The sequence below is a fragment of the Saimiri boliviensis genome, chromosome 12 (genome assembly GCF_048565385.1).
Source record: "Saimiri boliviensis isolate mSaiBol1 chromosome 12, mSaiBol1.pri, whole genome shotgun sequence".
Taxonomy (NCBI): domain Eukaryota; kingdom Metazoa; phylum Chordata; class Mammalia; order Primates; family Cebidae; genus Saimiri; species Saimiri boliviensis.
The window spans coordinates 36,615,822-36,633,192 of NC_133460.1; the positions used below are offsets into that span (position 1 = coordinate 36,615,822).

The window sequence follows — 17,371 nt, forward strand, 5'->3', positions numbered from 1 at the left end:
GATTAAAGCAAATAAAAACTGCACAGCGGCAACTTGTGGAGGAAACTGACTGTTTATTGGGGCGAGCAGGTGGACGCAGCCTCCAGCGAAAGTGGGTGCTAGAAAGCAGCGCTGGGGAATACGGCAGCCAGAAGGAAACCTGAGACCTTGGGAGTCAGATCTGGGCTCCGGGTAGAATAAGGACAGCATAAGGTCGTCTTTCCTCTTCCTCCTCCTTTCTTGATTAAAGAAAAGGTAACTTTTAAAAACCAAAACTTAAATTCGTAGCCCAAATCAATGATTTCCAATCCAAATCAAATTTGAAGTGCCTATTCAGAAATTGGAAATTGTGGTCTTCATTTGAGTGAGTGGGGATGTGACTGCCCCCTCTACGTGGGTCCACCAGGTCTCTTTGCTTATCTGTGTTACCTACAGGATGGCTGTTGGGATTTGAGTTTGCAACTCTCAGAATGATAATAATAGTAATAATAATAATAATAATTGCTATTACGAATTAGATGTCACTATGTGCCAGGCACTGTGCTGTCCTGAGCAGAATCTTCTGGATTATTATTTTAATCATTACAACAGCCTTGTGATGTGGCTGATGATAGTATTCCCATCTGCAGATGAGGAAACAGGCATAGAGCGGGAAGGGAATCACTCACAGTTACAGAGCAGACTTGGAATTTCAGCTCAGCCAGTGTGACTCAAGCCTGTGTGTCAAACCTATGTATGTGTCGCACAGAAAGATGTCACCAAGCAACTCCCATTAGGTGTCCCAGAAAGTTGATACTGTTGCCGGGCGGGGTGACACATGCCTGTAATCCCAGCACTTCGCGAGGCCTAGGTGTGAGGATCGCTAGATCCCAGGAGTTCAAGACCAGCCTGGGCAACATAGTGAGACCTCGTCTCTACCAAAATATAAAACAGGTCGGGCGCAGTGGTTCATGCCTGTAATCCCAGCATTTTGGGAGGTCGAGCTGGTGGATCAAGAGACCAGCCTGGCCAACATGGCGAAACCCTGTCTCTACTGAAAATACAAAAATTAGCCAGGCATGGTGGCAGGCGCCTGTAATCCCAGCTACTTGGGAAGCTGAGGCAGGAGAATTATTTGAACTCAGGAGGTGGAGGTTGCAGTGAGCTGAGATTGTGCCATTGCACTCTAGCCTCGGCAACAAGAGCAAGACTCCATCTCAAGATAAATAAATAAGTAAATAATAAAAGTGAAACAATCACCTGGGCAGGGTAACATGCCTGTAGTTCAGCTACTTGGGAGACTGAGGTGGGAGGATCACTTGACCCTGGAATGTTGAGGCTGCAGTGTGCCGTGATTGCACCACTGCATTCCAGCCTGGGTGACCAAGATCCTGTCTCAAAAAAAAAAAAAAAAAAAAAAAAGGTTTGTGCTGTTTGCCCACTTTGTGGATGGAACCACTGAACCATTGAGACCCAGCAGTGAGTGAACTGAATTCCCCAAGGTCAAATCCTTATCTGAAATGCACAGAGTGACTTACTGCCTGTAAAAAGAGGTCGAGTGTGGGCAGTGGCGCGCACCTGTAGTCCCAGCTACTTGGAGGCCGAAGTGGGAGAATTGCTTGAACCTGGGGGTGGAGGTTGCAGTGAGCTGAGATCACACCACTGCACTCCAGCCTGAGTGACAGAGCGAGACTCCGTCTCAAAAAAAAAAAAAAAAAAAAACAAAAAAAAAAACCGAGGCGAGTGTGGAACTGACTGTGGCCGTGGCTATCTATGAAGCTGGAAGTCTGGCTCTGGTAGAGGTACCGTCACGCTGATTCCCACCCTCTGTGTGCACAGAGTGGAGCTGGGGCGACGGTCTCCACCTTCCATCTGTAGTCTTGCAGCAGAGAGGGAGCATCTAATGTGTAATATTTTGATAAGTTGCTGATTTGTATTAAAATAATAATTACAGCAGTAATTACAAGCACAGATTTCGGTGACACTCAGCTGCTGACTGTGAGAAAAAATAATTAATTGCATATTCTCTGGAAATCAAATGGAAGCCAGACCTGGCCTTTTTCCTTTGTGAGAGTCCAGTGCAAGTTTTGCGGCAAGTTGAAGGCCACGTGTTTTGCCAGATGCTGTTTATGTTAATAGTATTGATGGCAGATTGCCATGTGAGGAGTCGCTGGTAATTCGGTGAATATCATCTTTACACACAGATGCCGCAGAAAATGGCCTGGTTAGATTCTGATGGGAGCACCATCCCTTAAACCATGAAACACACCCTACCCTGGAAGTAAACACAGTAATAGGAGAAAACAATTTAAATCTTTTATTATTTATTTAGAGTTGAGGGTCTCACTATGTTGCCCAGGCTGGTCTCAAACTTCTGACCTCAAGTGATCCACCTATCTAGGCCTCCCAGAGTGCTGGGATTACAGGTGTGTGCTACCTTGCCCGGCCATTGTTATGAAACATTCTTAAGTACTCTAGCACTGGCTGGTACCTGGGCTTCATGAAGAAGTCAGAGCTAATTTAGTTTGATTGCTCTGGTTCTTTTTACACTTCCGCTGTTTTTGAAGCTGATTGAATTGTAAGCTACCTTATGAAAACTTGCTACACTTCTCTTAAAGTAGAACATGCATTAGAAAGGATGCAGAAATCATGAATAAACAGCTCATGAAAGGGATCACACCCAACTAACCCCCAACTGAATTCAGAGCCCACCAGCCTCCTGGGATCCCTCCCATGTCTCCTCCGACCCCACACCTCCAAGGGTGGGGTCTCTATCATGACTTCTAACCCCAACAGTTATTGTTGCCTCTTTTGAGAAATGGAATCTTGCAGTCCGTATTCATTTGTGCCTGGTTTGTTCTGGTTAACATTGTATCTGGGAGTTTCTTCTCTATCCAGGTTTGGCGAACCCCAGCTTGCAGGCCAAATCTGGTCCTCTGCCTGTTTCCATATGGCCTGTGAGCTAAGGATGGATTTTATGTTTTTAAATAGTTGGGGGAGGGGGAAAATGATATTTTGTGACTTGTTAAAATGATATGAAATTCAAATTTGTGTTCACAAATTGACCAGGCATGGTAGCTCACACCTGTAATCCCAGCACTTTGTGGGGCCTAGGTGAGTGGGTCAGGAGTTTTGAGACCAGCCTGGCCAACGTGGTGAAACCCCATCTCTACTAAAAGATACAAAGCAAGTTAGCTGGGTATGGTGACGCATGCCTGTAATCCCAGCTACTCGAGTAGCTGAGGCAGGAGAATCACTTGAACCTGGGAGACAGAGATTGCACTGAGCCAAGATTGTGCCGCTGTACTCCAGCTGGGTGACAGGGCAAGACTCTGTCTCAAAAAAAAAAAAAAAAACAAAACAAAACAAAAAACTACGTCCTTAAATAAAGCTTTATTGGAACACAGCCATGTCCATTTCATTTACATATCAGCTCTGGCTGCTTTTTGTGCTGTGACAGCACAATTGAGTAGTTGCAACAAAGACTGTGTGGCCCCAAAGCCTAAAATATTTACTATCTGGACCTTTACCAAAAAGTTTGCTAACCCTCTATCTATATTGTTCTGTGGCACTGTAATTGTTCATTTGCATTGTTTATTTCATTGTAGAATATACCACAATTTACATATCCATTCTGTTCATGGGCCTTTGGGAAGTTCTCAGTCTGGGGCCATTATAAATAGTGCTGCTGTGAACATTCTTGTGCATATCTCTCTGTAAACAGATGCACACATTTCTGTTGAGTATATACCTAGGAGTGGAATTAAGTTAAACAGTGTTTTTTCTTAAAACCAATTGACAATTATATTTTAATTTGGAAATCTTACCTTTCAGAGTAGGAAGTAAAACTCAGTAATACTTTCAAATGCTGAAACTCAGTATCAAGGCTTATTTTCTTAATAAGTCTTGCAGAATTCAGAGTTCGTAGAAACAATTTCTTAATTGCCGATTGTTCTTCCATTCTCAGTCCCTTCCAGGCTGTTGGGAACACGCCCGATGTCAACTGCTTTAGTTGCTTTCGGGAATGGTGCCATCATTCAATTTCTTATACCAAAGCCATATTGTGCACAGGGCTCTTATCTTTATTCAGCAAAATAGGTCTGGCAGAATTGGGCATCTTTTTCTAGACGTCACTTTCTGCTTTGATTGACTTCTGTTTATCTCTGGCTTTCTGGTTTTCTTGCAGGAAAGCAGATGAATATAGCCCCGTGTCCCCAATAAGATCTCTAGCCTGCAGTAGCATGTGTCATTTTACATTGAATCTCTGTGCTGAAATGTCCCTTTGGGGACCGCATACGCTGTACGCGGCCACAGCATCAGAGCACAGAGACGTCCCCTGGGGGAGCTGCCTTGGTGTGCGTTGTCAGCATTGTTTAGAAACGCAGCATCCTGCGTCAGTTTCCGAATGCTGGTCACTTCCCATTTGCTGCTCCACTTTTTGGCACAAGCACTGGCAGGGTTGGGAGAATCCTGTCAGGATTCCCTAGGATCCACCCGTCTTTGAGGTTTGCTTGGTACTGGCTGAAAAATGACTTAATACCCTTTCCAGGGCTTGTCAAAGAGTCCTGTCAGTTTCTCATCGAAGCCAACCCACTTTACCAGGAGTCGAATCTTGGCTGTCCTGGGATCCCATCTTCTGATTCCGTCTGGTGCAGTGAACACACTTCAGGAATGTCACAAGAGAAGACTATCAGCCGCTGTTTTGGAACTAAATTTGAATTAAGTGCAGAAGGGATTCATGGATTTGAAACCCTTGGTCTCGGCTAAAATCTTTTCTATCTGACTCAGAATCTGGAAGCCTCAGTTTTTGTCTTGAAAATAGGGCTGCAAAGCTGCAAGCCTATTGTGCTTATGATTCTTGGGTATGGAATTCTCAGATAAGAGAAACTTAACCCTTAAATTCTGGTATTTTGCCCCCTTTCCCTTTGGCTTAATGGTTTTCTCTACTTTGTCTGTTGGAATATTTACTTTTGAAGAGGTAAGACTTTAGAATTGTAAGTATTCATTGAAACTTTACAGAGCTGTGTGTGTGTGTATTCTAGGGGAAGACTTTCTCTTTATAAAGACTTCTTTCTAGATGTTGTAACCTGCCCTAATTACAACTGGTAGTTAACTTGGTCTAAAAAGAAACCTAACAGATTTTGAAAGAAATCTTCCAGACTTCCTTCATAAAACAATAAGATATATTGAAAATTAGCGCCTAAAAGACATTCACATAGAAGTTTAAACAATCAAAACTGTTTTAAGTAATTCTTAGATCAATGAATAGATCACATTTGACATTTCAGATTACATATTGATTAGTAAAAATGAAAATACTTCATATCAAAACTCGAGATAAGGCTAAAACTGTGCCTAGAGGAAAATTGGTAGTCTATTTCAAAAGCACTTTAGGTTTTGACATTAAATATGAAAGAGCAAAATAATTAAAAGTCCATTAAAAAACTGATTGAAGCTGGGATGGTCTTGAACTCCTGGCCTCAAGCTACCCTCCTGCCTTGGCCTCCCAAAGTTGTGGGATTATAGGCGTGAGCCATGGTGCCAGGCCTGAGACCCTGTCTGCAACAAAAACGAAAGAAAAAAGAAAAAAAATCAAGACTAAAACAAAAGAAAGGAAAGGGACATTAATAAAAATAAGGGCAGAAATTCGTGAAATAGAATGCAAACATGGTAGTATTAATCTATGAGATCCCTTAAGGACCCAGCCTTACAAAGTGCTCGTTTTGTTCCTCTTACGGTTAGAATCTATGAACAGACTACAGGTTCCTCAATCCTCAGTGCTTGCTCAGTGCTTCTGTTGTAGCAACTGACTTAGAGAGTCTCTCAGGAGCCAGAGGTGTCACTGGTTTCATGTCACTAGGATGGGTGGGTTAGGGGAAGTTATCACTTAGCCCGCCCACATCAAAGCAAAGGTACTTCACCTACCTTTTTTCTGCTGATCAATTACCTCTCGTTTTCAAGAATACTTAAGAATGGCAGGGTATCTTGTCATTTTGTAGACCTTTAGTGTCCTGCAGGTTCCCAGTGAACTTTCCCCCGAGTTTTCATGTCTTCCTGTGTCATGTAAAGCCAGGGTTCCCCTCGTTACTCAATGTCCTGTTGGGGTAGGTTGGGCCTTGAGGAGCAGGTCCCTGGGGTGACAGGCAAGAGTCTTCTATCTCACTAAGCACACGGATACTCCATAGCAGAAATGGGAAGCAGACCTTGTTGGTTTGGAATTGACTTTGATGTCCTCCCAGCATTAGCCATTGATAAGCTACTGTGTGTCACGTGCTGGAAGTTTCTTTTCTTTTCTTTGTTTTTGTTTTTTTTTTTTTTTTTTTTTTTTTTTTGAGATGGAGTGTTGCTCTGTTGCCCAGGCTGGAGTGCTGTGGCGCCATCTCGGCTCACTGCAACCTCTGCCTCCCGGGTTTAAGCAATTCTCTGCCTCAGCCTCCCGAGTAGCTGGGATTATGGGCATGTGCCACCACGCCCAGCTAATTTTTGTATTTTTAATAGAGATGGGGTTTCACCATCTTGGTCAGGCTGGTCTTGAACTCCTGACCTTGTGATCTACCTGCCATGGCCTCCCAAAGTGCTGGGATTATAGGCATGAACTACCATGCCCAGCCACATACTACAAGTTTTCTGTGAATATATTGCTTTATAGATGTACCCAGGATGTTTGCAGATACTTATTCATTCATTCAACAGATTTTACCAAGAGCCTGCTAGGTGCCAGGCACAGCACGGGAGCTGGGGTTGGAGCAGTGAATTAAATAGTGTCCCTGACTTCCTGCAGCTCAGCTTCCGATGGAGGGGACAGTGAGTCATGGAGAAAGGGAGGGTCATCTGGGAAGGCTTTTCCAACAAGGTGACATTTAAGATGAAACAAAGAGAAGGTAGTCGGGCCTGGATTGCAGGAAAAGGAGGTAAATGTGTGATCGTTAGGAGCAAGGACATGAAAGTCATTTGGGAGGAAAGACAGGAACCGAAGCCTGCAGGGGATTCCAGGCCACTGTCAACTGTTCACTTGGGTGAGGTTCCCAGCAGCCCTGCTAAGTTCATCATCTCCATTTTATTAAAAACCTGGAAAAGTTGACTGGGTTAGAAATTAGGTGATTAGCAGGTAGAACTTGAACACTTGCAAAAAGGTGACCACTTTCTTTAGAGACAAAACCACTCTGTGTCCAGCAACCTTTCCAGAGTCCCTCTGCAGTTACTGCGCCCCACCTCCAACGGGAGAGCATTTGTTCTTTGCAAGGGCTTTTCCGATCCCCACCTGCCCCTGCAGAATGGTGATGTCCCCAACTCGGAACTTGTCTCTCATCCCCGTGTCAAAACTTGCCTGTCCTGGGTCCTGTCCTGAAGGTGTTTCATTTTGAGGGTGGTGGTGTCTCGCACTGCCTCCAGCTTGGTAACACTGATTGAGAGAGATGGCAGAGGGGGGCTGCCTGGCCAGACCTGGCAGTCGTGTCTGTCTGTCACGGGGGGCTGTGCTGTGTTGGAATGTCTTAGTCTGTTTATAAAGCAAGACAAAGTGGTCTGGAGTTTCAGGGGTCAGGATACCTGAATTCCAGAACCTATTCTGCGTCTCGCTTTGTGTGGCTTTCTTTGGAGTCCCTGCCTTTCAACGTCTCTGTCTCCCCATCTCTAAAATGAACTAAGAGATTCTAGGTCGCTTGTGCTGTGAACTTTTAGGTCTCTTGCGGTGCCCCGGTTGCACGCGGCTCTTCTTCCAGCCGTGTGTGTGCCACGTGTCCTTTCCCACCTCCATGTGTGTGTGACTGTTTGCAGAGAAGGGTCCTTTCCACCCAGCACCGCCCCCACCCCACACCTAATAATAAACTCTAGAATCCTCCTCGCCCTTTTTTTTTCTGGAGACACAGTGTCACTCTGTTCCCTAGGCTGGAGTGCAGTGCTACAGTCTCGGCTCACTAAAGCTCCCGGGTTCAAGCGATTCTTTTGCCTCAGCATCCTGAGTAGCTGGGATTACAGGTGCCTGACACCATGCCCGGCTAATTTGTATATTTTCAGTAGAGACGAGGTTTTGCCATGTTGGCCAGGCTGGTCTTGAACTCCTGACCTCAAGTGATCCTCCTGCCTTGCTCTCCCAAAGTGCTGGATTACAGGTGTGAGCCATCGTGCCCGGCCCCCTTCTCACCTTTTATTAGGAGCTCCCATCACCATCATAGCAGGTTTGGATCCATTAACTCCAGCAGGGGATTCCCAGTGGTCGAAACAGTGAATGGTACATCGTAAGTGCTCAGGAAGTGTTTTTGTTTCCTTCAGAAGTTGCCTGAAAAATCAGTTGAGGAAATGCCTTAAAAGCAAGAGCCATGGAACCCCACTTTAAAATGACATTTTAAGATCTAGAGGCCAAAGATATTCTAGAACAAGGAATCATGCCTTGTTGCGTGGGTTCTTCTCGGCTCCTCACCTGTGCTGATGGCATCTTAAGGTCCGCCTGTGTTCTTAGTGCTTGACACATAGTCCTATTGGTGATGGTAAATAATAGTCATAGCAGCTGGCCGGGGGCGTTGGTCCACGCCTGTAATCCCAGCACTTTGGGAGGCTGAGGCAGGCGGATCATGAGGTCAAGAGATCGAGACCATCCTGTCCAACATGGTGAAACCCCATCTCTACTAAAAATTTTTTTAAAAATTAGCTGAGCGTGGTGGTGTGCGCCTGTAGTCCCAGCTACTTGAGAAGTTGAGGAAGGAGAATTGCTTAAAAGTGGAAAACGGAAGTTGCAGTGAGCCGGGATCGCACCACTGCACTCCAGCCTGGCCATAGAGCGAGACTCCATCTCAAAAATAAAAATAGTAATAACAGCTCTCATTTATTAAGCACATACCACATGCTAGGCATTTTATATTTAATGCTTCCGACACCTTGTGTTGTGAGCATTGTCAGAGTCACAGTTTTATGGACAGAGGAGGTGAGGCACAGAGAGGGGAAGTAACTCTCCAAGGTTGCACAGCTCCCCGTAAGCTCATGTGCATAACTACCACGTCCCTTGATGCTAAATCCTCTTGATGAGACTGAGGACCAGCCAGACTGAGGTAAACCAGGGGAGGGGCCCTCTCGCAGGTGCTGGGCCTGTCCCCTCCCCCCAGCCTACAGGGGAAGTGTCTGCAGCTGCAGGCCTGGCAGACACCCAATCCCTTCCTTCCCTCACCAGGGGCTCCTGTTCTCTGTGTCTGTGGAATTGCTGAGATCCTGCAGACAGCAGTGAGTAGTTGGCAGCTATGGTCAGAGCCTTATACCAGAACTGGGCTGCAGACTTGGCCCCAACCCTCCTTTGACCAGCTCAGCTGGCCTGGGGCAGCAGGGGAGAGTGGAGGAGAGGCAAGAACGTGCTTTCATCACAGGGAGCCCAGGGCGTGCTCTGTGGGTTCAGAGCAACTTCCTCGGTTGTGTGGGTGAGACCAAGCATGGCATGACATTTATATGCCACTTCCTTCTCTACCAAATTGTCTCTGTTTGCCTCAGTTGGGGAATGAAGTGCAAGGCAGAAGAGAAGCACGGGGCCTCGGTGGCAGGCTGCCTGAGTTCACAGCCTGGCCCTGCTGCTGAGCAGCTGTGTGACTGAAGTCTTTGTGCCTCAGCCCCGTCCCCTGTGAAATGGGGATGAGGATACCTACTTCAAAGCATTGTCAGGAGAAAGACATGACTTAATGCACACACTTTATTTAGCACAGTGCCTGGGCCTGTGTTGCAGGCCATAACATGCTGCCTCTGGCTCCTCTTCTCCTTTTTATGATTGTTCTTATTATTACTGATGATTCTTGGAGGAGGAGGAGGAATTGGACGAGGGAGAAGATTTGCCTGGTCGACTCTGCCTCTTCCTCTCCCTCCTTCCTCTGGAGCTGTGTAGGGGCTAGACTCTGTTGCTGGCTGTGTGGCCTGAGGTCAGTCACATAACTTCTCTGTATGCATTTCCCACCTACGATGAATGCAGCAATTGTAGGAATGATAATCATAATACGGTTCATTTCAAGATGCGTATTTTTTACTGTGTCCCCCAGGCTCACAGCCATTTTATTTTACCTTTGACAGGGAGTCTCACTCTGTCGCCCAGGCTGGAGTGCAGTGGTGCAATCTCGGCTCACTGCAACCTCCATCTCCCAGGTTCAAGTGATTCTCCTGCCTCAGCCTCCCACGTAGCTGGGATTATAGGCATGTGCCACCACGCCTGGCTAATTTTTGCATTTTTAGTACAGACGGGATTTCACTGTGTTGGCCAAACTGGTCTCTAATTCTTGGCCTCAGGTGATCCGCTCACCTCGGCCTCCCTGAGGGCTGGGATTACGGGTGTAATGTTTCAGCACACATCCTTTTGCTCCCAAATTGTTATTCATTCGTGGTGCATTTCACAAATGACAGAGTCTTACAATGAAGCAAAGAGGCCACCGTCCGCAATGTGCCAAACAGGGTACTACATTTTTTAAATGCTTCACTTTTTAAAAACCCTTACTTCAGCCCCAGAGATAGGTACCGATACTCTCCCATTTTACCAGTGTGGAGATTGAGGTTTAGACGGTGAAAAGGTGGCTTTCATGGAAGGTGGCTCGTCCACACAGCATAGCTGGTATCCAGCCACCCTCCATGTGTCTTACGACATTGCCTGAAACTCTTACTCCAAGGGCATCCAATAAGCATCTCTCTCTTTCTTCCTGGATGTGGGAATGTGTTCCTCAAGTCAGCTTCAAGCTTTTCGGATGGAAATGCCAATGGTGGTCTTAAAATGTGAGCTCCTGCCAAATTCCAAATGCCTTTGACCATGACCTCAGCAGCAGGACAGCATGTCTGGGAGACCCTCCCAGTTCATGCTTTGTGCAGAACACAATGTTTTCAGAGCCCAAAGCGTTTTATAAAATAACGTGCGATTTGTCCCAGAGCCTGGCACAGGGTCTGGAATGCTTGAGCCCTATTTTCCAGTTGGATTAAACTAAGGTCAGACATTCTGTCCCGAGCCCGAAACTTATCACGCGAGCTGGGAGCAGCCCCTGGCTCTCAGGTCCTTCCAGGGCTGCAGGCACCCAGGGGCCTTCCCATCTGTCGGTCTGTCTTGTGTTGAGAGGATAGTGGTTGGTGGGCTTTGCGAGAGTCTTTAGGGGAGAGAGGAAATAAATAGCAGGCTGCCTGAAAGTTCAGAGCTAGGCTGTTGGGCAGAGTCCAGAAATTATCTTGCTAACAGTGACAGTCTGTGAGTTTGTGGGGAAGCGAGGTCGTGAATAATTGATTGCCGCTAACTCAGTTGTGAAAACCATTTTCAGAGATTCTAATCTGCAGGCTTTCCCAAGGAGGGAGGAGGGATGGAGGGGGGCAGGATGGTGGGAGAGCAGATAGGGATGAGGGCGTCCTCTTCCCTTGAGCCCAGGGGTTCCTCTGGGGCTCCCCCGTGTCTGGTTCAGCGAGTTTGGCTGCAGTCCTCTGCACTTGGAAATGGCCTTGGCTGATCCTGGGCCCTGTGGAGGGAGCGGATGGTCTTGGCTCTGGTTGGGTTGGGCTGTTTCCCGCAGAGAGCTGGTTGAGTCTCCAGGCTGAGTGGGGGTCCCCAGACTGTCACCAGTTCAGAGCAGGTCTTTTGAGTCTTTAGAAGGAGGTCCTTATAATGCAGACCATGGGGTCTTCTCTCACTTCCTTCCAGCCTGATCACCTGTAGAATTGAGGGGAGACATTGGTGTTTCTGAAATCAGGTCTGACTTCCCAAGACTGGGAGGGGCACCGTGTTTTCTGAGTATGACACTCTGGGGCTTGTTAAGCCAATTTATTTTTTTTTTTCTGGAAGAGGCAGCATCACCTGTTGATGGGAACTAAGAGCCTGGGTTTGAATCCTGTATTCACCCCTTTCTAATTGGATGAGCTTGGAGCAGTCAGATTCTCTCTCTCTGCCTCAGTGTGCCATCTGGAAAGTGGGAATGACAATGGTCCCTAATTTGAAGGGTTATTGTGAAGATTCAATAAGTAAACATTTACAGATGAAATCCCTAAATACATTTATACATCATGTAAACCCACTGCTGTTTTATCACTTAGTCATCTTTATTTATGTGTGTATCTATTTTGGAAACTGTGGAGCATGGCTTGATGAGCAGCTCACAGAGGCTCGATTTCTTCCTCTGCTGGACACCTTTGTGCAGTACTCAGCCTGCACAGCTGTGATTGGCGGCCCTTTGTAGGATGTCACTTACGTGAAATAGCAGGTGGTTGCTCTCCATAGGAATCTTGCTGTCTCATTTTCAAGCCTAAAGAGCTTTTCTAGATCTCTCGTATCTATAGGTGCTCACCCGAGCCTACTGTTTGGCTGACTGCCATGTCTCAAGCCTGAATTCCCAGCTGGGAGTTGGAATAGACTCTTGCGCATCCCTCGAGTGGCAGGGTGCAACACATCGCCACAAGGTCTGGCACTTCCCGGAGAGCGGTCTTCCTGCTAGTGTCCAAACTCCGTGAGAGTTCCCGCTCTTTATCCTGTTAAAAATAAACAGCGTTTTCTTCACTCACTTCAGCTGCTGAATGGTGCCCCGGAGAACAAGCGTTTGTGTTTCCTCCCAGGGGCTCCAAAGGAAGAGGAATAAACAAACTATAAACAGCTGTTTCTCCGCTGGTGACACAATTCAGACAATAGACCCTCCATGCGTATTAATCAGCTGCCTTTTCTGAGGAGAGTTTGCGTTGAGGCTGCAGTGGAGCTTCCACGCTGGGGCGGCGCTGGCTGGAACTTCCTGAGCCAGCAGTGAGAGTTGCTCATAAGGGCCCAACCCAGGCCTCCATGCAGCCCAGGTGAGCCCGGAGCCTCTCTAGACGGATGTTCTGGCAGCTGTCAGGAAGGGTGCCTGGCCCTCCTTGCTGGTGACTTCTTGAGAGAGAGAGGTCCTTGGGCAGAAGAGTGGCCTTCAGCCAACTCATTCTGTGTGGTGATGTATCAGTGAACCGAGTGTGGTGGCTCACACCCATAATCCCAGCACTTTGAGAGGCTGAGGCAGGAGGATTGCTTGAGCTCAGGATCCTTGAGACCAGCCTGGATAACATAGCAAAAATGTATTTCCAAAAATCAAACTAGCCTGGCATGTTGATGCTTGTGGTCCTAGCTACTTCGGAAGATGAGGTTAGAGGATTGTTTGAGCCCAGGAGGTGAAGGTTGCAGTGAGCTGAGATTGTGCTACTATACTTCAGTCTGGGCGATAGAATGAGATCCTGTCTCAGAAAGCAAATGATGTCCTCCCTTCATCCATTCATTCTTCTAACCCATTTTTATTTATTTAGTGAGCGTACACTATGTATGCTCCAGGCATCATAGCTAGATTCTAGGGACATGTCAGTGAACATTTGAAAGTGCATGTCTGTCCTTTATCCATTCATTCCTTCGATCTCTATTGTGACAAGTACTTATTGAGCACCTACTATATGCCAGGCTTAGGAAACTTACAATCATGGCGGAAGGTGAGGAGGAAGCCAGACACGTCTTACATGGCAGCAGGAGAGAGAGAACATGGGGAAACTGCCAGTTTTAAACCATCAGATCTCATGAGAATTCCCTCACTACCACAAGAACAGCATGAGGGAAACCATCCCCATGATCCAGTCACCTCCCACCAGGTCCCTCCCTGGATATATGGGGAAGACAATTCGAGATGAGATTTGGGTGGGGACACAGAGCCAAACCATATCAGATACTATATCATGTATTTTTATATTTTATATCGTGTAATACTGTATGTATATATATATACTCTAAAACAATGTTAATAGAGGTAGCAAGCATTTGCTGTTTGTCAAGTACATGCCAGTTCCTTTGCTTGAATTAACTATTTTAATCTTTGCCACCCTGTGAGGTAACTACGATGTTCATACTTATTTTACAAAAGAATTTGAGACGCTTGCCCAAGGTCACAGAGTTGAGATTTGCACCCAAGCAGTCTGGCTCCAATGCTTCCAGTCTTCGAATGCTGAGCAAACTCTGCCTTTCCTAGAGTGAATGCAGAATGAATCAATAATTTGTATCATCTTTGCTGATTAAAATAACACATGTTCACTGAGAAACATTTAGAAGATGAACATGTGAAGAAGAAAATCTAAATTATCTGTCATGCCACTCTCGGTTTAGTTTTGGAAGAAGGTTAAGCCATGAAGTCGCTAATTTGAGGAGGAATAAGGCGGTCTTGTTTTTGTCTTTCTTCCAAGAGACTGAGGATGCAGAGAGCTAGGCTCAGGAGAGAGGGACGTGGGAAGAGAGCTGCAACGGCTTATGGGAGGAAGCTCTGCTGTTCTTCCCGGCATCCTCTGGGGTGGTCCTTGCACCTCTCTCAAGGCGGGAGAATCCACAGGCTCATTGAGAATCCAGAGCCATGGGGTCTCCAGGGTCTAAAAAGAATGCTCCAGGCAACCCGTGGCAGTGATGAGCCTGCAGGGAGTTGAGGCTCCTCTACTTAAACCTGGCTCATGGGAAGACATGGGGCAATATCTCATCCAGAACTGCCCTCACAGACACGCCGGCAGAATGTTTAACCAAGTATCTGGGCAGTCATGTTGACACCTAAAATTAACCATCGTGGAGGTGGGTGGGCAAAAATCACTTTAACACCATCAATTTGATAACTTTTTAAGTCAGGGTTCTCCAGAGAAACAACCAATGAGATGTATGTGATACACACACATGCAGTTTTATTGTAAGGAATTGGCTCACACAAATATAGTGACTGAGAAGTCCCAAGGCCTGCAGTGGCAAGCTGGGGTTCCAGGAGGGCCAGCTGTGTGCCGTTCCAGTCTGAAAGCCAGCAGTCTCAAGACCTAGGAAGGGCCAATGTTTTTGTCTGAACTCAAAGGCAGGAAAAGACTGGTGTCCCAGCTCAAGCAGCCGAGCAAAGGAGCTCACCATACATGGGCGTGGCTCAGCCACCAGTTCAAATGTTTATCTCAACCAGAAATATTCTCGAGGACACCTTAGAAGACACCGACTGAGTATCTGGGTACTCTGTGGCTGTGTCAAGTTGATACATAAAATTAACCATCACAGAAGGGATGGCAAAAATCACTTTAACGCTTTGACGTTTAAGTTCTGGAAGCTCATTTTTGGGTCATGTGTGGAGGGTTATTGTAGAGAGCTGGATCTTTATCCTCCTTTTGATAATGATCCTATCTTTATCCTCAGCCGTTATCTGACACTTGGTGTTGCTGAGGATTTCCTGAGGGAGACTTAATCTTATTCAAGATCTGTTCTTGCCATTGCTACTCAGAGTACCTGGTATTAAAAAAATCATCCAAGAATTTCAAATTTAAGACAGAACTTTACAGAATTAAAACAAGAGTCCAAAACCCCCATTTATTTGAGGCCAGGAGAGGTAAGTAGGTGCTCTAGGACAGGGGCAGGGCAGTAGGGGAGTGGTGAGGACTTCAGTGGACAGAAGAGCAGAGCTCGTGGACGACTGCTTCTTGGCTCCACTGCCTGTGGCTGTTAGAGAATCAGGCCCAGGGTTATCCATTCTGGCAGGTTTTAAAAGCAACCAGAAATTTGCATTATTTTAGTGCTGTCTCTGATAAATATTGACAACTGATTCAGGTTTGTGTTTTTTCAGTAACATAAACTGTGAACCAAACAAAACATTTCAGTGAGCTGGATTTATCATAAAGGTCTCTATATAACCACTTATGAATTAAATTATGATAGTGATAATAACAACAATATGTTTTCCTGTAGTCCCAGCTACTTGGGAGGCTGAGGTAGGAGAACCACTTGAACCCAGGAGGTACTCCGTCACCCAGGCTGGAGTGCAGAGGCGTCAGCTGAGGCACTCTAGCTTGGGTGACAGAGCGAGAATATGTCTCAAAAAAAGTAAATGATAATTTTGACAAAATGTGTAACATTTGTTTATTTTATTGTGCCTGGCATTACTCTGAGTCCTTAACTATGTTTTCTCATTCAGTCATAGAATGAACATAGGTAGGCACTGGTTCTGCTCATTTTACACAGGAGGGTCAGTACCATGCTAATGGCAATGCCATCAGTAGGTGTTGGAACTTAGCTTTTCTCATTCAGCCACGTTTGCTTTAGATTTCTATTCAGTGCTGACTCCCCTGACCCAAAGTGTGAAACTTACTCCTACCGTACCTCTCCAGCCTGGGTTATCATGGATTACAGCAGAGTGTAGTAGTCTATGGAGGATATTACATTAGGAAGCTTATATTTGATCTGGGCAACCGTTGATTATGCTAATCACATTGAAATACAAATGCATCTAACCCTTTCATTGACATGATGAAGTGGAACTTAGTATCCAGATTCTGCAGATGAACAGGTAAGATTCCATTTTTCTTTCAACGCCACACAGTTTGTGAGGGTCAGAGGGCAACTGGAACTCCGGTCTGCAGGTCTCTAAGGCTCATGGGTCTTGCTACTTGTCTATGTAATTGATATCAAAGAATGAGAACTGATAGAAATGGCTGATGTTGAATGCAGTTGTGCTGACTGTAATTATGTGTGTATGTGCACATGAAAATCCTCATCTAGAAAGTCATTCTCATATTTACCACTTACTGTTTATCTGTATGAGTGAGCAAGCAGGGTACTCTGATTCGAGGCATCTCTTGAACCATTGCTTCCCCAATGAGTATGTGTTAATTAGAAAATGTAATAAAGGTTGTCATTTCATTCTGCATTCATGGTGATGGCCAGAGCTTTGGTCTCATCTGAAGGCTCCACTGGGGAGGATTCGCTTCCAAATTCACTCACATAGTTGTTAGCTGGCCTTGGTTTTGCATGGCTGTTGCACCAAGGGTTCCAGATCCTTGCTGGCTGTTAGCTGGACGCCTCTTTTAGGCTCTAACCATAGGGCAGCTCATAACATGGCAGTTGGATTCCCCAAAAGCCAGGATCTACGAAAGAGAGAATATGAGAAAGAGAGCACCAAAGACACACCCGAGAAGCTCAAGTCTTTTTGTAACCAAACCTCGAACATGGAATACCATCACTTCTGTATTATTATTATTTTTTGTTCATTAGAAGTGAACTTAATCTGGATCACACTCACAGGATAAATTTGGGTGAGAGTGGGGATACTTGAATGGGTATCCTTGAGGCCATCTTAGGAGCTGCCTACCGCAAGTACCCTGGCACTATTTAAATAACATTGAATTTTATAGGAAGTGGTTGAGTCAAAGATGAAGTCTCAGTTTGTTATTAACACATCTTTACCACCTTTCTAAAACTTCTCAATTCCCCCTTTTAACAGTGGGAAACAGACATTCAAAACCTTCAGCTTCAATGTTTTCTAGCCAGATTACAACAATACCACTCCTCCTTTCTTTTCTTTCTTTCCACATTATCTTCTGTTTAGGGCTTGTGTCAACTCATTTTTCATTTAGCACACAGATATAAGTTTCTTTTTTAAATGTATTCAAATAAATATCGCATAAATAATGACATACAATA

At 45.7% G+C, this 17,371-nt stretch overlaps 1 protein-coding gene and 1 long non-coding RNA gene across 3 annotated transcripts in view; both read left to right on the plus strand.

Moving 5' to 3' along the window:
• The window catches only part of XYLT1 (xylosyltransferase 1), a 382,463-nt gene that overhangs the window by 13,879 nt on the left and 351,213 nt on the right, over positions 1-17,371 (plus strand). The gene's annotated exons all lie outside the window — the stretch shown is intronic.
• LOC141580571 (uncharacterized) overlaps positions 1-17,371 on the plus strand; it is a 55,871-nt gene that overhangs the window by 13,454 nt on the left and 25,046 nt on the right. Inside the window, exon 2 of the long non-coding RNA XR_012512815.1 lies at positions 1-17,371. This exon is cut by the window's right edge and continues 25,046 nt beyond it. This is a non-coding gene — a long non-coding RNA (uncharacterized LOC141580571).